General features: G+C 36.0%; 1 protein-coding gene across 1 annotated transcript in view; it reads right to left on the bottom strand.

Annotated features, from left to right (window-relative positions):
* The window catches only part of TENM3 (teneurin transmembrane protein 3), a 2,279,939-nt gene that overhangs the window by 1,782,165 nt on the left and 472,849 nt on the right, over nt 1-24,925 (bottom strand). The gene's annotated exons all lie outside the window — the stretch shown is intronic.

Raw genomic sequence — 24,925 nt, forward strand, 5'->3', positions numbered from 1 at the left:
AGTAAAAGATTATTCCAACATTTCGATCTCAGGACAAGGTTGGGCCTATTGGCAGAATGAACTCAAAAAGCATGAACACTTCCCTATTTGTCAAGAAAGAATAAAAACAGGTTTTAGAACCAGACTTAGATTCATACTCCAATTGTGTTGTGAGACCTGGAACATCATCTCATTTAATTTCAGTGAACTTGTCTACAAATAAATTTTAAATATCCACTTTGCAGTATTGCTAGGAGGATTCAACGAGACAACTTCTGTAAATATATGTAGAATAGTGTCAGGCATGGAATAGAAGTTCGATGGATACTATTTTTGTTTTGTTTTCATTACATTGTTGTTGGTTTCATTATGTTGAAGGAAGACAGAAATGCCGAAGCATGCTCTAATTCCTAAAGTTCACCTCAACGTTAGAACCCTCCTATCGAAAGTGATCTTGCGGGATGTTTTGTTTATAGGAGCCCCTTAGAAAGTGTATTTGCATGTAAATGTGTCTACCACCTGGTAGTAGGGCAACTAAGGAAGGGGGCTGCATCAGTAAAAAGGGGCAAAGTAATGAAAAGAATAACAACATTTACTGTAGACAATATGGTCCCAAGATTGACTGTACTTAACAATGACAACCATTCTTCTCAAAATGCAGGCTGGGCAGGGTGGCTCATCCCTGTAATCCCAGCACTTTGGAAGGCTGAGGTGGGAGGGTCATTTGAGATCAGGAGTTCCAGACCAGTCTGATGAACATGGTGAAACCCCGTCTCTACTAAAAATACAAAAAAATTAGCTAGGCCTGGTGGCACATGCCTGTAGTCCCAGCTGCTCAGGAGGCTCCAGCAGGAGAATTGCTTGAACCCAAGAGGCAGAGGTTGCAATGAGCAGAGATCGCACCACTGCACTCCAGCCTGGGCAACAGAGTGATACTCCATCTCAAAAAAAAAAAAAAAAAGAAAAAAAAAAAAAAGACAATTCAATTGGAAGTCAATATTTATATTTGCATTATATTTTTATTCCATATTCATACTCCATATTCTAAACATAACTTGAATGATTTGATCATTTTCACTTCAAAAACAAAGAGAAGAAAGTGACCACTATTTGTCTCAAGAAAATAAAGTTGCTAAAAGTAATATTTTAGAATTCAGGATTTGCTTAGTGGTCCATGAAATACAAAATATTTCATTTCGAGATCATGCTTTACCATAGGAGCTGAATTCAGAATGAAGATCATATTTTATAATTAAATGTCTGGAGCAGACAATGCTTTTTGTACAGATTCTCTAGTTAGTGTTATAATACAAAGATACTGCATTATAGAGCTCAATCTAGTCATAAGATTTCTGTCTATCAAGAATTTTTATAATTCAGTCTTTATATTGGTAGAGATAAAGGGAATATGCTTGTACAAAACCTTCCCTTCTTTCAATTCATAAAGTAGCTTTCTTATATAATTTATAAAATATCCTTTCTGTCATAAATTGAATGTCATCGTGATATTTGTGTTTCAAATTTAGGAAAAGTGATTGTACTTAATATACAAGTTTAAATGACAAAATATTATAATTTTAATTTTTTTAAAAAAAATTTTAATGTCAGAACTTATATTCTTTATTAAATAGTATAATAATCATAATTGCATTTCTTTTGGAACCTCAGAACTGTCATATCTAGCAACATATTTTCCATCCTAAGGTGGTGTGAGGATGAATTCAGGACCCATGGGCTACAGAGTGTGGAGCTGACTGCCAAGCTAGCCCTGCCCTCGAGGTGTCTGAGAGTTCCTTCCTTTCTTGTGTTCACATGCCTGAAGTTTTTGGCTTTTGTCATTCACTCTTCTGTTTACTATTGAGCTGTTAGCTGCCCTTCATTCTTATATATATATATATAATATATATTATATATTATTTTTCTTCTGATTATTTTTCTAACCATGTTGAGGGAAGGGAGATAATTCCCAGACACAGCACCCCTCTATATCAGAACTAATCGTGGGCAAATCACTTACCCTGGAATTTTGGGGCAGGCAGGGGAAGATGCCTGTGCTGTGGCAGAATGGTTGAAGGAAATAAATGTAATTGTACACGGCATGTGAAAAGCACCTGACTCACAGGGGTAATCAACTGGAAGGACCACTACATTTGTATTGACTGTCCAAAGGTTTTCTTCATTAGAAACAGCTAGCATTTTGGATCAATGAAATTGCCAATATTTCTAAATATTACTGTATTTTATTTTTATATAACCTAGAATGCTGCAACTGAGGTCTCACAATCGCCTTCATCACTCAAGGCAAGGTGTGATTTCTGTTGTGCGTGATCATTTACTTCATGAGAAGAAGAATAGAATGGAAAGATGTTTTCACAAGCTATCACATATTATCACAGCTACCATAAAGCTCTTTCAAGATAATAGACTATGTCCAAAACATCACATTATGTAGTGCAAAATCCAGTTTCACATATAGGCTATTGCATAGCCCTGAAGATTCTCTAACCTGTGATAAAGAATAATTTTAAAGATCATTACACAGAAGTAAATTATTAAACAGACAATGACAAAACACTCCAGTCAAGGAAAGTAGTATAAGCCAATTAGTAATTTATTTTAAAAAGCAAAGGGGTATGTGCTTAGGAGTCACATGTACGGTTGAAACAGGAGACAAAAAGGAAATTTTCTATCCTGTTCTTTGTATATCAATCAACCTTTGAAACTATTTTGACAGTTAACCTAAGTTTCTACTTACGCAGCATAGAAAGAAATAAATTCAGTCCCTCCAAAACTCTTCTTTTATAAATGTAGACTCCTGGAATTTACCTCAAAATTATTAAGGCAATCTTTTGAGAATTCTACATTTTTAACAAGCTTTCCCTGGGATTCTTAATGCTTTAAAATATAAGAACTGCAGCTTTAAGACTGACCTTATTATTTCTGGATTTTGAGTTAAATCATTAGAATATAAAGGAATGGATTGATTCTGGGCACCCCAGACCCTATATAGGTTCCTCAATGCAACCAATGATACATGAGCAACATCTTTCTTTTGGTTCACCCTAATGGAGAATGACGCATACCTTTCTGTATCACTTAGTCATTCAGTTGATATTTATTGACCAACTCCTCTGTGTTAGGAGACAAAACAGTGAGCAAAAGCAGACCCTGTTTTGCTCTGATAGGATGTTATGAATTGAATTGTGCATGCAAAATTTAAATGTTTAAACTCTCAACCCCAATGTGATGATATTTGGAGATGGTGATACATGTACATTCTCTTTCTCAAAGCCTGAGGTGTGGTAGTCTGCAATGTATTTTAATCATGCATAATAAAACTACACTTTTAGCATGGCATTATGATATTTATACAAAACCACTTATGTTTTAGAAAATTTATATTATCTATATGGTCTCTAAACCTTCACGAGAAGCTGGCAGTGATATGAGTTTTCACACCCACTTGACAGATCAAGAAACTCAGAGAGTTTAAACAACTTGTCCAAGGTGAGATGTCTGGGCAGTAGCCATTCCAGGCTTTGTCTTGCATATTACCCTTATGAAGGAGGCCCCTTGACCATACAGAAGAAGGGCTTTGCTACTCTTCTGAAAAAGGCGACTCTTTTTCTTCTTTCCCTGCTCTGATGTTTACATGTTTTAATTGATATGGAGACAAAATTTAAGGGGGGCTTAATGTGAAAGGAAGTAAGCAATTCATGTGTCACCTTTGACATCACAGCTACCTTTTTTCATATACTTATTGAGAGTGGAGAGGACTAAATAATGGCTTCCCAAGTCTCTTACCCAACACACTGCACTTCTGCCTCATCCTAAAGCATGATTCTCATTCCATATGTGAAAACCATCCCTGCCAGCCTCCTCCTGCAGCGAGTTCTGTAATTTATCTTAATTGTCTGGACAGTCAGGGGGATGTGTCGTTAGGGCATCCTACCATCCTTTGATAGAAGATTCCCAAAGAAAAATCCTACAACAGGTGCTCAGTGGCCTCTAGGGCTGAGTATCCTCAATTCTAAAAATGTCATTGACAACCCATTCTTTTCCATTGTGAACGCAGAACAACATCTATCCCCTCATATTCCTTTTAAACAACAGACCTCGGGCAGATCTCAAACGTCTTTTTTTGCCATCAGCAGTCAGATCTTTTCTTCAAAAAATCCTTCACACTGGGTACTTCTTAGAGACTGTTTTTGGCTGTTCAATCATTTGCTTCTTCATCCTTTAATTGGAAACCTTGCTGCAGCCCACAAACCCTACTTTTCATACTACTGGCATTATGTTACCACCTTCCATTCTGTTTTCCCATATTTATTGATCCTTCTGAGGATTTTTAAAAAATACCTCTTCTCTCTCCCTTTGATTCCTTTTGGTCTAACTCATGCCCTAATCTCAGGTTCTGTGTTCCTTCCCCTTGCTTGTATTCTTTTTTTCTCATACTTTAGTTCCAGCCACACTGGGCCTGTTACTTTCATTCTCTGTAGTCATTTCCACCATTAAAATCTCAACATTCTCCCCTCCATCTCCTTTTAGCTCTTCTATAGATTTCAGACAAAATGATTTCTTCTGAAGGAAGTGTTTTCTCATTTTTTTTTCCTTCAAGGATTTTCTTTTCCCCGCTGTTTTCTTACAGACACCCTGTGCATCCCAAGCTTCGTTGTGGTTTTCCTTTTGTCCATTGCCATAATGTGACATCCATTCTCTTTATTTTCCTTCTGTCTCTGAAGCCCCCTCTGAGTGTCACCCTCCTCTCCCCGGGAGGCTTCCCTGTCTTCACTGGAGCAGATGTTACCACTTTCTTCTCTTCCCCTTTTATGGAGGAGCCTCGAATCTATCCTAGCTGTGCCATCTTCACATTGATGATGACATGTGCTTAACCAATTTGCATAGGTATGGCCCTTTTCCTCGCAGAGATGTCATACGATTATCTTTTTTCAGAGACCACTGCTGCACTCCTGTTCTCCCTAACTAAAACAATGTTCCTTTCCACATATTCATTTTAGTTAAAACGGTTTGTTCAACTGTGTGTTTGCGTACGTGCGCGCGTGTGTGTCTGTGTACAAAATGGAGGAGTCCTATATCAGTCAAATCCCTTCTTTGACTCTAAGTGACTAACCTCATTCTGACTTTGCCAACTCTCTTTGAATTTTATGTGACACCATTTACATTCCTAAACTCACTTTCTGCCTTTAACAGAAACAGAGTGGGGGAAAACAAAATTACAAACAAAGTCACTAAAATTTCCACATTCACTGCTTTGCTGAAGAAAAGAAATGAGTATCTGTGATAGTCCTTTGATTTTCTAAATAGAATGGTACAGTTCTTCTTATACTTTCTATTCTTTTTCTCTTGGAACTATTGCTTCTAAACTCAACTCGATCTATTGGTTTGAAGCTACTTCTTTTATGGGATTTGAATTAAAGACAACATAACTTCTTAGTTAATTCTCAACAAGTTAATGATCACAGTCCCTTCCGCAGACCATGTTGTTCCAAGGCTATTTTCATTCCTTCTGAAGGAGAAACACACACACACACACACACACACACACACACTTTTTAAGTTTACACATCTTCTTGATGTATTCTTACTGTAATTGCATATTAAAGCTGTATGCCTATCTATAGACCATCTAGTTGAGTTTCCTTCTTCTTCCATTCAATGCACACATGAAGAAAGTTCTCTTTTCAAAATTGTAGACATTCCTCCTGTCTTTACACTCTTAATAATAAAATCAAACAGATAAACCACCTTTGTTTCCTTTTTCATTTTGTCTTCACTGTTTTTTTCTTTCTGCTTTTCTAACATATTGACCTTAAATTTTTTTTCTTTAATACTATTCTCCAAAATTTTGATTGACAAATCAGAATGAGAGAAAGGAAAAAGGTTTGTTCTTTTCAAGTCCACATTTGTTTCTTCTGCTGTTGCTCTGACAGTTCCTCCGTCTTCATGTGACACCACATCACACTTCCACAACTCTTGACCTATTGTCTTGACTTGCTATGTTTTTTCCTATTGTAAATCCACTTCTCACCCCACAGTGGCCAGACTGGGTTCTTCTCACGATACTCCAGCTATTCTTAAGTGAAGGAAATGGAGGATCATTCATGTAGAGGCAATTGTGGGTAACTGTACTACTAGATGCTTCATTTTTGTTTGTTTTCTAATTCTTGAAGTTCAGATCAATCTAGTGTAGACTCAAGTATCAAGAAAATCTTTCTAATACTCACATTGAAACTCAAGTTGGATTAAAGACTTAAATGTAGGACCTAAAACCATAAAAACCCTGGAATGAAACCGAGGCAATACCATTCAGGACATAGGCATGGGCAAACACTTCATGACTAAAACACCAACAGCGATGGCAACAAAAGCCAAAATTGACAAATGGGATCTAGTTAAACTAAAGAGCTTCTGCTCAGTAAAAGAAATTATCATCAGAGTGAACAGGCAACCTATAGAATAGGAGAAATTCTTTATCATCTATCCATCTGACAAAGGGCTAATATCCAGAATCTACAAAGAACTTCAACAAATTTACAAGAAAATCTGAAAACAAAGAAACCAAGTAACTAGACAGAGCTCAAGAAAATCAGTAAAAAGCTATGACTAAATCCTACTTCCCTGGATATATACCACAATTCTAGTTTATTAAGGCCACTGAAGAGTCACACAATTTTACTTCCTACCTTAGGGATATCAAACATTACTGAATTATATATACGATTTTCAGTTTGGGGTGTGTGTGTTGAGGGAGAAATAAAAAAAGAGAATGGTGCAATGAATCTACTTAATTTTCCTGACTTTCTGGCAGATTATCAAGGAAGTAAATCAAAATTTTCTTTCAAAATAAAATAATGACTAACTCTAATATCTAGTTTTCTTTCATATGTACAAGAACTAAGATATATAGTTTTGGGGACTCTTTCAAATATTTTCCATAAAATATAAATTAAAAAGTTAAATATATAGGAACTCAACTACAAATAATTCTGTGACTATAATATATCTAATAGTAATCAAATGATAACTGCCAGGCAGAAAATATACTAAGCATTTTGTGTACCCTATTGGCTTAATCCATACAATGGCCCTATGAACTAGGTAATTTATTATCTTCATTTCAGAGATGAAGAAATTGAGAATAATAAATAGCATCAACTTGCCCAGCATCATACAATAAATAACTACCAGGACTGAAATTCAAATCTAAGGAATCTTGTTACTTTTAGCTATCAAATCTATATTATATTATAGATATTTTTATATTCCAGTCATATATTATGTGTTACTGAAAAGTTTCAGCAGATATTAGATATATTTTCCATAAGACCTAAAGTTTTTTATATGTTTTTTCATTTATTTATGTTTTGTTTTCGCTTATTATTTTTTACAGAACATACCTGGATGTTTTAGTGTGGCTCTTTCTGGTGGGCAGTTTTAGTGCAAAAATTATGCTCTTAAAATTAAGAACTTTCTACATTTGAATTTTGGCTTCTAAAATTAATATTACTATTGTTTGCTGGTTTGAGTCAGTTTGTATTATTTGTGCAAATATAATCTATATTATGATGTAATCAAGCCACAGAAAAAGAATAGGGTAACATCTTGCAAGATAATCTGATAATAACTTGTTTTGACTAAGGAAACACCTTAGTTTTTTGACTAAGGAAACAGGGGCTCAGATTTGAAAATGGTGAGAACCTGATAAATACTTGCTGTACAAAACAAACATGCAGAGAAGTTAAAACAGAAGAAGAAAGGAGAAAAAAAAGAATTGACAAATATCTAAAATCATTATGTTTGAATAGGAGCAGAAAAACACTTAAGATAAGAAATAATTGTAACTCACAGGACTGTCGTACAAATAAATAATTATAAAATGAGAAACTACAAATATTTTATTTTGGACTTTATATTAAAAATTAAACTTAGTAATATTTTAACTGTGTCAGTGCAGATGAATAAAATATTTAATTCGCTAATCAAAACAGATATGCATTTATTTAAACATGTATGTTTCTGAACATGCATTTTATGGAAAGTCACATACAAAATACAACAGATTATTTAAAAATTCCTGTATACCTTAGTAAATACATCTTTTGTACAAATGAAAAGAAAAAGATACAGTTTTATGCCATAGAGTACAAATCCCTAAAACCACCATTCCTCATCCCAGTCTAAACAGAAAACAAAACAAAGCAAAAAAAAACCCTTGCATTATTACAGTTGAGTGACCTAATGTTATTTATCATAGTAATTAATTTAATTCGGTATGCTACTTTGGAACAGTTAATGCTGGACTTTTCCTCCTTGAAAGTACTATTAAGCAATAAAATGACTCATTTTATTCAATTTATCATATAATATATAGCATGTATCAGGAAGAGACATACATACCTTGGTTGTAAATAAGGGTATCTGCAAAAAATTATGGTTATCTCAGCACTGCTATTACCATAAAATCCGGATTTAATATTAAGTTCATTCTTTCAGAAAAAGCACTACCAGACTAAACATTATCTGTAAAGCCATAGATACTCTGATTGCATAGACAGAATACAGGTAGTCTAAACTTTAATGAGCATATTAACCACAGTCATGTGTAATCAAACTATATATGGCTGAATGAATTCAAATACATGTATGATAAATGAGTTTTTCAAAATAGGGGTTTATTGGACCTTCTGTGGTAAGATGGTGGCCGCCTTTTACCTCCACGTTTGCCCTGTTAATATTCCAACTAGATGTTTGTGATTCCTGAGTGACTTGGAAACATTCTCAATAGTGGAGAGTAGGTAATGACAGCACTCTCTGACAACGTGAAACATGATATGGCAGCACCTTCTGACAATGTGAAACATGATATTTGTGACAGTGAAACTCTGGTAGCCTAGATTAGATGATAACCTATGAAACCACAATTATTTGTCCAGTCATTTGATTTTGGAAAACAAGAGAAAGGGATGAAAGGACATACTATTGGAAGATTTTAGAAAAAAAAAGAATGAATATACTTGAAGTAGAATTTAAGAGACCTTGTACAAATTCACAGTTGCACACATTAATTTTACATAATAAGTTCAAAGATTTATACATATTGTATATTAAGAAAACTTTATGCTTAAGTTTGGAATACAATTAAAATCACTTAGATTTCCAAGGGAAACAATCTTCCGTGTTGAAACTCAGCTCAACGCAAGGATTCTGAGGAAATAGTGATCAACTTTAGTTCTTTTTGTTAGAAGCTGTAAATCGTGGTGGAATTTTTTACTCTATTATGGTGCCAAAGAACTGCTGTCCTGGGTCTGGGCAGTTACATGTATCTTGGAGCTTATCCAAGAGCACTAGACGACACCTAACTAACTGAGGTAATTATGCTATTTCTTTTGGACTGTACTTATTTGAAATCATGTTTAGTTTTGCTTCCAGATCTCATGACATGTTTATGGAAATCAAGTATAATTATTTAAGGTTTCCTTTGCTTGCCAACTGGATAATTCATTGGTGGTGTTTGTACCAGTATTTGCATCTAACTGATGACTATTCAAAGAAGTTGAGTATTGACAGTTATCATATGATTATCTGGTTTTTATATTATTTATTACTATAAATAAAAATTTTTTACATAATCACCCAAATGATACACTTCATTTCTAATTATCACATTTGAGCTTATTTAAAAAGAGTGAAAATACTATAAAATCATATCAAGACATTATCCTCCTTCGACTATATTTCATGGGAAACATGCAGAAAATAACAAGCATCCATGTTGTGTAAATTTTCTAAACAATGAAATGGGCAATTTTTGATTTCTAGTTTTAAAGAGTGCTTGCATTACAAATCTAACCATTAGTTAATAAAAGAACACTATATGGGGTCTAAATATTTGTATTTACACAAAGTGGTTCTAAAATGAGGAATATAGCTTTTATGAATGAAATGGGTTATGATATTTTTAATGTCTTGATACTCAGAGGAGGAGTGATAGTTTCCTAAATATTAAAATAAAATTCTTAATTGTTGGACATTTTCTTTAACTGTAGTTTCCAGCCCAAGGGCAAGCGCAAGACAGAACACACATAAAAAATCTTAGCATCACTATTTTAATTTCTGGCATTCACAGCATTTAGCAGTCGAATGTCTCAAAGGAAAACAACTACTTTCATTTTTGCCTCCTGCAGCCACCCTGTCAGGGGAGAGGTCTGGGCTCAGAAAATGCAGCTCATTAAAATGAAGAATTTTCCCTGACTTTGATATTCACAGTTCACTGGGGACGTACTACCTGTTCACCAAGCTATTTTGTCTGGAAGGAGGTTGCAACACAGCAGACCATACCTTAATTAAACTGCTTAGTCAAATTCATTAGGTCTCTAACATTTATAAAACATGTTAAGTTATGATACTGATATGCTTAGTATATATTTTTTAAATTGTGAAGTTTTCCCTTTTCCTTATTTAATTGGTGCATTGAGTGATATTCAGAACAATACTTTCATCTGCCTCATAAATGTCTTCCTTGCATGCAAGCTACATGCTCTTTGTATTTTCTTGCAGTTACTGCTGCTTTCGGAGAGTATAGCTGTTTCCTAAGCCTATACACATTTAGATGTAGAGTCATTATCCAGGAATGGAAAATTTGTCATTCAAAATTGAATTTTACAAATAGAAGTCTTAATATTCTTCTACTCACTTTATCATACAGCAATTGGAGGTGAAAGATTTAAACGTAACCATTGTAACAAGAAGAACCCAACATATTAACAGACACTCCCATCAATACACTAATTGGGCAGTAATTGTTTATGATAGAGATAGGCTTTCTAAGTATTTCCTCTAACTGGTTTCCGTAAGCAGACTACAAAAGAACCTTTTCTTGTGCTTCCTGAGAAATTTCCTTTTGTCTTTTAATAGCTATGAATAATTTTGTCTCTGTTGGCTTCTGGCGCTAAAAGGACTTTGTAGTTTCTTCTACATTCCAGCAGAGAAAATAAAATTTCTCAGGCAAAGCTTAATGTTCCCTAAAATTCTCACCTTGTATACAGATGTTCATTTATAAAATGACAGCTCAAAAATTGTACACAAGTGGACTGTTTCTTATTTTAGAAAACCTTAACTAAATGTAGAATTTTAAAAATGAGAGAGAAACAGAAAGGCCTTAAATTTTTGGTTCAACAACCTGACAATAGAAGATTTATGTAATCAAGAGTTTGCAGGATATCTATTTTGCACCTTATGAACTTATTGGTTTGCAGGAAATGTCCTTTTAATAATATCTTGATAAAAGTATTAAATTTGTATTTAATCCATTACAGATATTAATATAGTAAGCTAAGATCTGTAAGGCACCAAAAGTACTCTGGAAAGAGAAGAATGATCAGAAAAGGGGAATAGCTGAAGATAAGGTAAAAGACAAAAGTTGATGTGGGTCAGACTATAAAGAACTATGAATGCAGTGTTAAGGATTTTATTATTTTATGGGTTTTTTTTTTTTTTGTTTGTTTTTTTTTTTTTTTTTTTTTTGTAGAGAGAGGGTCTCGCTGTCCAGGGTCTTGAACTTCTGGGCTCAAGGGATCTGCCTGCCTTGGTCTCCCAAAGTGCTGGGATTATAGGCATGAGCCACCACGCCTGGCCTTGATTTTAACATTTTAAACCTTATTGAGTCACTAAACATTTCTGAGCAGCAGATTGACATAACTTAAATAATGTCTTAGGAGCAATAACCTGGTTATGGTATACACAATGGATTAAAACATGAAAAATGCAGACAAATGACACAAATTAGAGAGGTTGATGATTAGTCTGATGTGAGGTGATGGAAGTTTAAATCAGAGTCATAATAGAAGGGAATGGGTGGAGGTAGCAGATATTTTGAAAAAAACGAAAACTAAATCTGTGGAAATGCAGAACTAGGGATCTGGAAGGAGATGGTGGCCACATGGAAAAACGTGGAAGTTAGATATACGATAGAAGTAAGATAGACAATATACATATTTCCTTGAAATAATCAATAGGAATAGGTGAGAACAATCAGGAGAGAACAACAAAAGAAATGAAGGCATTCTAGGATTCAATTCTGGAAATAGTTCACATGTGGTAGGTAAGAAACATATAGAGTTTAGGAGACAGATGGTTTTCAATTAAAGCGGAAGGAAAACTAGGAAGGATGGGGCATCCTTGTTAAGGCCGACCAAGGAAAGAGCAGCCACAGGACGACTTAGCCAAACACTAGTGAAAGTAAAACAAATAAAGGCTGGCAGCGGCCAGAGGACTTGGAAATATGGATATCATAGGTAATTTTTGAGGGTTGAATTGAAAATAGTGGTAGAAGACAAAAGATGATCAGTGAGAGGACCCGTAGAGGTAAGGAAGTGAAGCTATGGTTCTAGATCCCTCTGTGAAGATGGCAGAGAGCAAGAAGTGCGGGAAGAGCTATAGAGTGAAATGAAACAGTGTGTTCCTGAATGAAAAGTAAGAACTAAATTAATTAGCATCGGAAAAGAAACAAAAACTGGAAATGAGAGAACGATGATACAGGTGAAAAGAAAACTGGGAGTCAGTGGGGAAGGAGGAAGTCATGGGGTATAATTGGTATCATCTTTCCTTCCTCATGTTGGCCAGACGCCTTGAGGACAGCAATGCCATACTGAGTGCACACTTTTCACTCCAAACAACTATTGTTTCAGAAAAGATATGCACAGCCTCGGCATGCATGGTCCTTGTAGCCTCATTCATCTATAATGTCCATGATGCTCCATGAGCACGGAATTCAGGTGGACCCACAGTATATGATAGCTCAGCAAGACTTAAAGCAGGCACAGGTAAGCAAGTTATAACTAGGACTGAGTAAGAGGGGTGCTGATAGCTCCATTTCCAATGCAGAAGAAAGGCAATGATGTTCCAATAACCATGAATGCCCTAAGAACCCCACCATATCCTTTCTTACAGTACTTCACCGTATTAGTCAACCACTAGCAATGAAAGTGATTTCCCTTCTATCCTTCCTTACTCATCAGTAAATCAAAGGCAGAGAGTATTGGTAGATTAGCATATCAAGAAGTCAAATAAGAACAGCTGAGATAGTTTTGTGCAGCATCTTTATTATACTAATAAGAACACAATACTTCCTACTATGTGAGCTATAAAATACGAACTGTGTAATTTTGGTGATTCTGCATATGAGTTAAATGCTATTATATTGCATATAAAACTGGCATTGCATAATATAAAGATGAGCATTATAATTTATGCTAATAATTTAAAATTTAATTTTTTACTTAGAAAAGTATGAAATAGCAAACAACAAACATCATATCACATTGAAAGAGTGACTGCAGAAGAAAGAAGGAAGACCTATATTTTAGCACCTTCAATTATACGCTTTTACTTCCTTTTGAACAAGGGCCATTCATTTGCATTTTGCTCTGAGCTCCACAGATTATGTAGTTTTCTTTGCCCTGAGACTGTGAAATTTGAGGTCAGGCCTTCATGCCAAAAATTGCAACTATGAAAAGATGAGATGAAACCTATTTCAGGCATAAGGAAACATAAATACAAATGATGGAAGGTGGGAATAAGCTAATTGTGTTCAAAGAACAGAATGAAGGCCAGGGTCTCTCTAATAGTAACAAAAGTGGTGCAAAATGAGGTCAGAGTGGTAGGTAGAGGCCAGATCTTGTAGATGTCTCCTCTCTGTAGGGGCAAGCTATTGGAAGCTGAAGACAGGGGAGTTGCATGATGGACACCAGTCATAAAAAGTTTATCCTGATACAGTAAAATGCAGAACTGAACTACTGCCACAGGATCCCCTCCTGGTACCAACCCTTAGAAATGATACCTACAATGTAACAATAAGCACCAACATTTTTAACATTTATTATTATACTTTAAGGTCTAGGATACATGTACAGAATGTGCAGGTTTGCTACATAGGTATACATGTGCCATAGTGGTTTGCTGCACCCATCAACCTGTCCTCTACATTAGGTATTTCTCCTAATGCTATCCGTCCCCTTTCCCCCTACTCCCTGACAGGCCCTGGTGTGTGATGTTCCCCTCCCTGTGTCCATGTGTTCTCACTGTTCAGTTCCCACTTATGAGTGAGAACATGTGGTGTTTGGTTTTCTGTTCCTGTGTTAGTTTGCTGAGAATGATGGTTTCCAGCTTCCTCCATGCCCCTGCAAAGAACATGAATTCATACTTTTTTATGGCTGCATAGAATTCCATGGTGTATATGTGAATGGGCACCAACATTTCAAAACAGTGCCAAGCAGGAAGGAAACAAAGGAGAAAACCCTCAGTGTCAGAGGGTGAGGGAGAAATCAAGGCTTTCATCGTTGTTAGAAGCCCTTGCCATATCAGGTTTGAAACTTCTGTGGAATGCTCTCTCAAATGTGGAGACTAGACCCTGCGAGGGAGGTAAACTGAGCCTCCTAAAGCCCAGCGTCTCAAAGTGCATTTCCTTCCTTGTAGACTGGAAAATTTACACACATTGGCTCAAGGAAAGTGAAGCAGCAGCTCAGGAGAGTCAAAGAAACCAAAACATCCTGCATGAACTGAAAGATGAATCCGAAACCAGTGAGCGCGGTGATGGGAGATGTGAATGCCCTATACAACCTTGATGTCACAGACATTCATTAGAGCTTATCCCACAAAGTAAATGATATGAATTTCAATTTTAAAATGTATAAATATTTACAAAAATTATGGCCCAAAAGAGGAAGTAATAACATAATCCATATCATCTGACAAAACAAAGAGACAGCTGATACATCCCATGGGTTTTGAATTATAAAACAATTGTAAAAATTCATGGAGCACTGAAAGCATGGAAATTACAAACTATGTAGAATTAAATGACTTGGAAGCATTATTCACCAAAATCTGTAATATAACTAAAGTGAGATTAGAAAGAAACTCATAAAATTAAATGTATGAAAACATGTATGAAATTAAGTGTCAGAAAACAAAGGACAGAACATCAGACTCAAGTTATAAGAAGTTTTCAAAATGAGAAGAAAATGAAAGTAAAATGAAGAAAAATCAAGATAGAAACAAAAATGTAAAATAGAAAATGAAGACACAGTAAAAGATTGACAAAACCAAAAATGGATTTTTTTAAAGGCTAGTAACATAAGCCCACACAAATATGAGAGCTTGGTATATGCCAGATGTAGCATTTCATGTTAAGCAGATGGTGTAGGACAACTGGCTACCTGCAAGGGGGAAAGGTAAAAGAACTTGTCTACACCAAAGTATATCTTAAAAAGAAATCCAAATGTATTAAGGACATCAACAACAAACTTAACATTTTTAACTTTTGGAAGGGAGTCTAGAAAAATACCTTTGCTGCCTTAGGGTACCAAAAAATTATTAAATAAGATCAACAAATTGGCTGGGCGCGGTGGCTCAGGCCTGTAATCCCAGCACTTTGGGAGACTGAGGCCGGCAGATCACGAGGTCAGGAGATCGAGACTATCCTGGCTAACACGGTGAAACCCCGTCTCTACTAAAAATACGAAAAGAAATTAGCCGGGCGTGGTGGTGGCGCCTGTAGTCCCAGCTACTCGGGAGGCTGAGGCAGGAGAATGGCATGAACCTGGGAGGCGGAGCTTGCAGTGAGCCGAGATCGCGCTACTCACTCCAGCCTGGGCAACAGACCGAGACTTCGTCTCAAAAAAAAAAAAAAAAAAAAAAAAAAAAAAAAAATCAACAAATTAAATATTATAAGAAATAATATTGATGAATTGAACTTCATTAAAGTAAAATTTCTTATTTGAGAAAACACACACATACACAATTAAAAGATGAACCACAAATTGCGTATTTTTATGGATAAGCTTATATCAAGAAAAATAGAAATGGCTCATAAAAAGATCAAAATATTGTTTACTCAGAGGGAATGAAAAAGGATGAGTCATGGGAATAACAAAAAGTAATAGGAAAGTTCGACTATTTTTATACTGTTACATTTTCATTAAAGCAATCAGGTAACTTTATATAATAAAGGTGACATGTATTAATTCCGTGAGGTAGATGTGGGGATTTTGTTGTAACTTTCTGTACTATTCTATTTGCCAAAATATTTCATATGAATTCAATTCTAGTCACCTACCAACAGTGTACTATCTGCTTTGTGGGGACTAGGATGCATGCAGCTGCATTTGGAATCTAGGGGATCCCTTAGGTTGCTGAGGCAGCAGAAAGAGTACAGAGGCTCTGAGGTCCAGAAGGGAGGATGATGATGGTTTGGGGTGGCATTTGTGGAGATACATTCAGGATATGTTTTGCACTCAGAAAAGAGATGAACTAATAATCAGAAGAAAGTGTGGCAGAACAGAATTGAGGAATACAGAATGAACCTCAGGTTCTGTTTCCAGCGAATGAGCAAAGCTAGTGCCATTTCAGAGATGGGAAAGGCTGGTGGAGGAGCACGTTTGAAGCAGCAGCTGGAATTGGGGGTCCTTTTTAGCCAGGTCTGCCATCCCTGTTAGGCATCTTTGCAGAGATACAGTTGGATTAGAGTTTTGAGTTTAAGCGATAGGTCTAGATTGAAGATATAAATGTTGGACTTATCTGTGTTGAGATATTTCCAGCCAAAAGCCTGGATAAGATCACCTAGGATGAGAGTATAGATGGGAGAAAGTTAAAGCTACATCTCAAAAGCGCTGTAGTATTTAGAGGCTGAAAAGAAGAAGAAAAACTGGAGGTGAAGAAGGAGAGTAGGGGAGGAGGAAGAAAATAAAATTGATTAAACCAGGGAACATAAAAGCTAAAAAGTAAAATTTGGGGGAATACTCAACTTTTCTAGACACTGATGGGTTAAGTGGGAGGTAATGGATTCTGAGACATGGGAAGTAAGCAGCCTCGACAGGAGCTGAAGTGATGAGAAGGGAAGGCCTCTGAAATGTTATGCCAGACCTGGCACAGTGGCTTACGCCTATAATCCCAGAAATTTGGGAGGCTGAGGCGGGTGAATCACCTGAGGTCAGGGGTTTGAGACCAGCATGGCCAACATGGTTAAACCCCATCTCTACTAAAAATATAAAAATTATCCAGGTGTGGTGGTGCACACATGTAATCCTATCTACTCTGGAGGCTGAGGCACAAGAATCATTTGAACCCAGGAGGCACAGGCTGCTGTGGGCAGAGATTGTACTACTGCACTCCAGCCTGGGACACAGAGCAAGACTTTGTCTCAAACAAACACACAAAATGTTATGTGCTATCTTTATGCAGACAGGAATGATCTGTTTCAGAGGGAGAAGTTAATTATTTAGTAAAGATATGGTAACTGCTCGGTGAATTCATGAGAAAGTGAGAGTGGACAGGATTCAGAGCCCAAGGGACAACGATCCTTGAATCCATTGTTAGAAGTGACAGTAGTAAGGTTATAAATGTTGGTTAGTTGGTAGATATCAGTGCCTATTGGAGGAATACAAAGAAATTCCTGTCTGTTATTGTGGTGATATGAAAATATCATATTTTTCTTCCTAATTTCTAACTGTACTTCCATTGTATACAATTGGGTTGAAAATATGAGAAACTAAGATCAGAGAACAAAGATTTTGGTATTACCTTTTATCCATGTACTGGAAGTAGATAGACAGCAAAGCCTTGTTCTATTCCATTTTTTAAATTTATTTGGTAATATTGTTTTGAATCCAATGTTCTGTGTTTATCACACCATCAAATATTATAATAGACTTTTGTTGCTAAAGCTTATCAAGTACATTTTTCAGTTACTGCTACTATCAACTGCCTCGAATCCAGTGTCAAATAATATCACTATAGTGCCTTCAATATCATTTTGTGCTAAGTGCTCCCTGGGCCCAGAGCCAATTTTAAAATGTTTGAGCCCTAGGGAATATTTGAATGTTGAAAGTTTGCCATTTCCTCACGCCCTTACTCAATTTCATTCCACCCTCACTCAATGAGAAATAAACAAACACTATGTTATACATATTAAATTCTATGTGGATGAAATTTTTACATTTCTTAAAACAATGTGTCTTTTAGGTAGTAATTAAGAGAACAATTTGGCTGTATACTCCAAATCCCCCAATTGTCCTAATTAATTAGATTTATGCTTGGAAAGATACTAATGTTTCTCCTAATACCTTTATAGTGGTATTATTTTAGACCCAGAAACAAGATTCATAGCTTTATTTAGTGACTTAGAATTGTGGAACTTCAGAAGCTGAAGAAGATTTAGAGATTTCATTCAACCTCATCTATTCTCAAATGAGGACATTAAGAAAAATTTACCAAGTTAAGTGATTTGTCAATAATACATAGTTGAGTCAGTGAAAGAGCTGAGAAACAAACCCTAATTTCTTCTTTAGGCAATCATTTATTCCAACTTATTTTTATTAGTTCATTATATGGACTTCAAGTTGTAAATATATTTGCTATTTATCACCTGCCCCTGCTTCTGAAGAGCATAAGGACTTCTCGCAGTACTGGAGAATGGAAGACACATCCCAGGAATGAAGGTTAAGCTCTCCAACTCCCAAGCCATACTGTGCTGAGATCCATTGCTCTCTCTTTTGAGAAGAACATTCTCAGGAAATTTAGTTTCTAGTTTTTATTTCAGATATTGTTATAAGATCAAACATACTTTACCAAACTACACATCTGCAATCTACTCTGACGACTACACACAAACCTCTATCCTACTCCCCAACACACAGGCACACAAATACGTACACACACGTGGTGAGTTTCACCTCTGATTTATTCTGATCTCTGATTCAGATTAAAACTCACAGAGGGAAAATGTAGGCATTTAGTGTTTTTGCTAAAGAACTGAAGAAAATACCGCTTTCAATTATGTACCTAACATGATGTTGAATATTTAGCATTCAATGAGGTTTTTATTACCTAGTTAGTATTTTTACAGTGTGTATTTGATGAAAATTTGTTTAAAAAGATGACTACCTTGTCATTTTTAAATCTTGAAAATCAAATGTATCCATTAATATCTAGGAAATATAGTAATTTAATCAATCAAACCAAAGCTTTAGAATCAAATTTTCTTCTATATCTATTTTAAATGTAAAATTTAGCTTTAATATTAAATAAAGCAAACAGTTTTTAAATCGATGTTTACTTCACAAAATGACAGATTATCCAATATTATCCTCAATAGTGTTTTGGCGACTTTATAAACCGTCACAGTTGTAGTTAGATAAATGAATCTACCATAACATCCCTTTAATAATCTGAATATTATATTTCCTAAGTATTAAATTTAAAGCTTATCTTCATTTAATTGTTTGCTCATCAGTTTAACAGTTCAGCACACGATTTCCAATTTATCACACACAAATTGAAAATAAATAGCTTAGTGGGAGTTTGAGAAAAATAAAAACCTTTAAAAAGAAATAGAGTCATTTGTAAGGTCTTTAAAATTAATAATTAAATGAACTGAGTTATGATATTAACAGGACATAATTAGAAAATTTTTTATAAGAGAGTTGAAAGGAGCATTAAACTGTCATCTATTTCTTTTTTTCTAATTTTTTTTTTTTTTTTTTTTTGAGATGGAGTCTAGCTCTGTCACCCAGGCTGGAGTGCAGTGGCACAATCTCTGCTCACTGCAACTTTGCCTCCCAAATTCAAGCGATTCTCTTGCCTCAGTCTCCGGAGTAGCTGAGACTACAGGCACCTGCCACCAAGGCTGGCTAATTTTTTGTATTTTTAGTAGAGACGGAGTTTCACTGTGTTAGCCAGGATGGTCTCGATCTCCTGACCTCGTGATCCATAGGCCTTGGCCTCCCAAAGTGCTGGGATTACAGGCGTGAGTCACCGCGCCTGGCCATCATCTATTTCTTAACAATTATTTTAACCTTTCCTTTTCCATCTCTAGTTGTCAACTTTACTTTCCATCTCACCAGCTATCCTAACACTCGCTTCTTCAATAAAGCCTTCCCTGAACCTCTTGGAAAAAATTGCTACTGTTTTAAAGTGTCGTTAATGCTTACTTTTTGGCTTTCTACAAGTGTATCTTAGGTTTTATTATTATTATTAGGTTTATTTTATGTACAAAGCAGTCATTTTTCCTAGAAGATGTGTCTTGATGGCAGGGCTTGTAACATGTTCATTTCATATCATTTACATACTTTCACCGACTATTTACACAAATTTATCAACTATGCAGTGTTTTCAAGTTCCTTAAGTTTCTACCTGGATTGCAACATTCCGTCTTTAGTACCTCCTCTAAACTGAAATCTTTTCTGTGCAATGTCCACATGTTGAGGTTTCTTAATTCAACTCCCTACTTAATAATAATAACTGTTCATTATCTAAAGCACTATTGTCCAATAGGACTTTCCTGCAGGGATGGAAATATGTCTGTCATTCAATACCAGCTGCATGGGGCTACTGAGCACGTGAAAAATGGTCCGTGTGATGGAAACATTAAAGCCTTAATTTATTTTAGTTTAATGTTAACGGCTACATTTGTTTTTATGACTACCATACTAGAGAGAATATAGAAAGGACAAATTCTTTATTTTGGGAGGTATTAATACATGCTTTGAAAAAAAAAGTGAAGATTCTGTAGTGAATTTTTTAAAAAATTTGTATAATAATTCCTTCAGTAAAGATATATTTGGAAAGGAAAAATGGAGAGATGTTGGGGAAAAAAGATTTACTGTTCACCTGAAGATTTACTTTTGACCTAAAAAGGTCTAAGAAGCCATGTAGTAAAATTACATGTATTTATGTGTATATACTGCATATAACATACATATACAATATACATGTTAGTATACATGTTATGAATGTGTATATACACCTATTTTTTTCTTTTTTAATTAGCATTTCCCAAAAAATTGGAGCATGAAAATTTCTACCCTGTAAACAACATAATCAATCTTTTGGCATCTGTGAATTGCTTTCGTTGTTGTCATTTGTTTGTTTGTTAGGACACCATTTCATGTTCTTGTTTCCATTTTCTATTTAGAAAAGCGACATCTTGACCTAGGGAATAATGTCCAAACTTTTTAGCATGTCTTACAGGCCACCAAAAATAAAATAACAATACAGGCAACTAAATAACCTCTGTTCCAATAAATGTAGTTTCCTCTGCCTGCTCTGAATATTTCTCATACTTTCTTCTGAATCTTTTCTGTACTATATTCTTTTCTCCATTCTAATAAAAGCTGCTCACCCAATCCAGAGTCTTTCTTTAAAGACAGAACTTCTCCTTCCTTTAAAATCTAATCACACTTACTGTCTTTGTAAGCTCTTCCGGTTTGTGAAAACTTGTAGATGTCTTCCTTCTAACAGCGCTCCCATTGTTATATGAGAATGCACCTTAATATTGGATTGTTGGTGATTCTTCTATTACTTGGATGTATGACCTCCCTTACTAGTAGGTGACAGCCTTGGGTGAAGGGACCGTGTGTGTCTTATGCTTCATCTTGTGCCTAATGTGCATTAACCATTGAAGGTGTGCAATACATATCTTTGATTTTACAAAATAGTCCTAATTTTCAATGATCTCAAGGAATACTGTCCAGTAATGGCCTATCTTTAAATGTATAGTCTTTTTATTTCATATATACTTCAAGTGTTTTGCTCTACAAGGTTACTCTTATATTGTTTTTCCTTGAGATAAAAATAGGTGGTCCTGAGTATTTTAAATATAATTCTTAAATTCTTAATAGCTGCTATGGACTGAATGTTTGTGACACCCCACCCCTGCCCAAATTCCTGTATTGAAACCCTAATCCCCTAAGTGATGGTATTAAGAGGTAGGTATTTGGGAGGTGATTAGGTCATGAGGGAGGAGCATCATACATGGGATTAGTGTCTTTATAAAAGGATACCCCAGAGAGCTAGCCGACGCCCTCCACCACGTGAGGGCATAGCAAAAAGGTGCCTCCTGTGAGCTAGAAAGCAGGCCCTCACCAGAAATCGAATGTGCTCTTGCCTTGATCTTGGACATCCCAGTTTCCAGAATTGTGAGAAGTACATTTCTGTTGTTTATAAGCCACCTGGCTTATGGTATTTTGTTGTGGCAGCTCAAGTGGACTAAAACAAAAACCAATTCTTATAATTTTATTATCATGAAAAACATCCTCCCCCTTTTCTGACATCAGCTAAATAATTCCCCTTCCTCACTGGTCCTCAAGTCTTCATCTAGCTAAGTGAAACTGCAGCCATTCCATAAGGATGACTTTGAAGTACACCTAAGGAAATCTTAACACAGAAGACATTTATAAGACATAGGGGAAGAAAAAGTGAGGAAGTAGGTGTTAGTCTCTTCAACATTTGACTCCAAAAATGGTAAGGCTAATCTCATTGCTGTTCATCTTTAAAAAAAAAAAAAAAAGAAAGAAAAAGAAAAACAAAAGAAATCTAATTTCTTCCTCTTTAGCAAGAATATAGAAACAAAAGATTAACTTAGTTTTGGAGGATTCTTTTTTTTCTTTTTTTTTTTTTCCTTGAGACAGGTTTTCACTCTTGTTGCCCAGGGTGGAGTGCAATGGCACGATCTCGGTTCACTGCAACCTCCGTCTCCTGGGTTCAAGTGATTCTCCTGCCTCAGCCTTGGAGGATTCTTAAACTCACAGTTCTGAAGAGTGTTTAGTATGACTTAAGATTTCACACCTGAACCAAAGATCCCTTTGATGGAAATGGCAGCAAAATTGTTCATGTAAAGAAACCAGGCAGTCTACAAACAGAAGAGCCAGTAGTTATCGGAAATTTTACAACCTACAGTTCAAAATATTTCTAGTTTCTGACATCTCCAGGAGATTCACCAAACATCCTCAAGGGAATACATTGATTATTCAGAGAGTTTACAGCCATAGGAAATGAAGCCTAGTGATAAACTGTAATGAGAAATGTTTTGTTCAGTAGGATCAAAGGGCCGGCATTAAAAAAATCATAACTATTGCTATATAGTGTTATGGTTAAGTTTTTCACACATATTATAAAGAGTTGAATAGTAGTAGAATATACCACCCCAAAACATGCCACTTTAGCATAAGGATTATTTTGAGCTGAAAGTAATTGAAGATAGCAGATGCAAGAAAAGCCCTTTGCCAACTTTCTATTTGCCTAAGAGCAAGACATAAATTTGTAAAGGTGTCCTTCCTCCCTACTGACCAGGAAGAAGAGAAGTTACTGCAGACATCTGTAGACCCTTGTCAGCCAAGAGATGGTGCCATTAGAGAAATCAATGTAACAAACTTTACTAACTAGCCTTTTTCTCCTTTGGCTCCCCCATATATTTACCTTTCCACAATTTGCTGCCCTAGAAACTCAAAGTTCTTTTTGTTTGTCTTAGCACTGCACTACAAATTTACTGGTTTTTTGTTAAAATGACCTATAAGCCTAAGTTCTAACCATCTCTGAGTTACTCATCTCTGAGTGCTCCTATCTGTATGAAGGATGCACATGCTAATAAACTTGTTTTTTTCTTGTTAATCTCCCTTTTGTTAGTGTAATGTAGAGCCCTAGCAAGAGAACTCAAGATGGGTAGAGGAAAAGGAGTTTTTTCATCCTCTACAGAGTGAACATGTTTGTTAACATGAGTGTTTTAAAAGAGTATAAAGGACATAGACTTTATAAAGCTATGTAAATATCACAGACTTGATCCCACATTTTAATAGTATGTTTTAGTTTTATTAGATAAAATGAGTCATGGGAATAGAATGAAAAGGCCTAGCATGTAAGATTCTAATACATCCATATTACAAAATATGAGTATTAACATATAGAAAATAAAATTTGTAAGTCAAGTTTTGAGATTTTCAGCAAATATATATAAAATATATAAGTAATACAAACTATTTTTATAGTTAATACAATTAAGGTTTTAATAGATATTCTAACTAAATAGATATAATAACTACCAGTTATGCATTATGTTACAAATTCTAGACATAATATAAAAGATCATTTTTATCTTATTAATACTTAAAATACAGTATGTTTCTATATATCAGGCCTCTGAGCCCAAGTCATCGCATCCCCTGTGACTTGCACATATACACCCAGATGGCCTGAAGTAACTGAAGAATCACAAAAAAAGTGCAAATGCCCTGCCTCGCCTTAACTGATGACATTCCACCACAAAAGAAGTGAAAATGGCCGGTCCTTGCCTTAAGTCATATTATCTTGTGAAATTCCTTTTTCTGGCTCATCCTGGCTCAAAAGGCTCCCCCACTGAGCACCCCGACTCCTGCCTGTCAGAGAACAACTCCCCTTTGACTGTAACTTTCCTTTACCTACCCAAATCCTATAAAACGGCCCCACCCTTATCTCCTTTCGCTGACTCTCTTTTCGGACTCAGCCCGCCTGCACCCAGGTGAAATAAACAGCCATGTTGCTCACACAAAGCCTGTTTGGTGGTCTCTTCACACGGACGCGCATGACATTTTGGTGCCGTGACTCGGACTGGGGGACCTCCCTTGGGAGATCAATCCCCTGTCCTCCTGCTCTTTGCTTCATGAGAAAGATCCACCTACGACCTCTAGTCCTCAGACCAACCAGCCCAAGGAACATCTCACCAATTTTAAATAGGGTAAGCGGCCCCTTTTTACTCTCTTCTCCAACCTCTTTCTCTATCCCTCAACCTCTTTCTCCCTTCAATCTTGGCGCCACTCTTCAATCTCTCCCTTCTCTTAATTTCAATTTCTTTCATTTTCTGGTAGAGACAAAGGAGACACGTTTTATCCGTGGACCCAAAACGCCAGCGCCGGTCACGGACTGGGGAAGGCAGCCTTCCCTTGGTGTTTTATCATTGCAGGGACGCCTCTCTGATTACTCGCCCACATTTCAGAGGTGTCTGACCACGCTGCAGGGACGCCTGCCTTGGTCCTTCAACCTTAGCGGCAAGCCCCGCTTTTCTAGGGGAGGGGCAAGCACCCTGACCCCTTCTCTCCCTGTCTCTACCCCTTCTCTGCTT

This window comes from Macaca thibetana, chromosome 5 (assembly GCF_024542745.1).
Source record: "Macaca thibetana thibetana isolate TM-01 chromosome 5, ASM2454274v1, whole genome shotgun sequence".
Lineage (NCBI taxonomy): Eukaryota > Metazoa > Chordata > Mammalia > Primates > Cercopithecidae > Macaca > Macaca thibetana.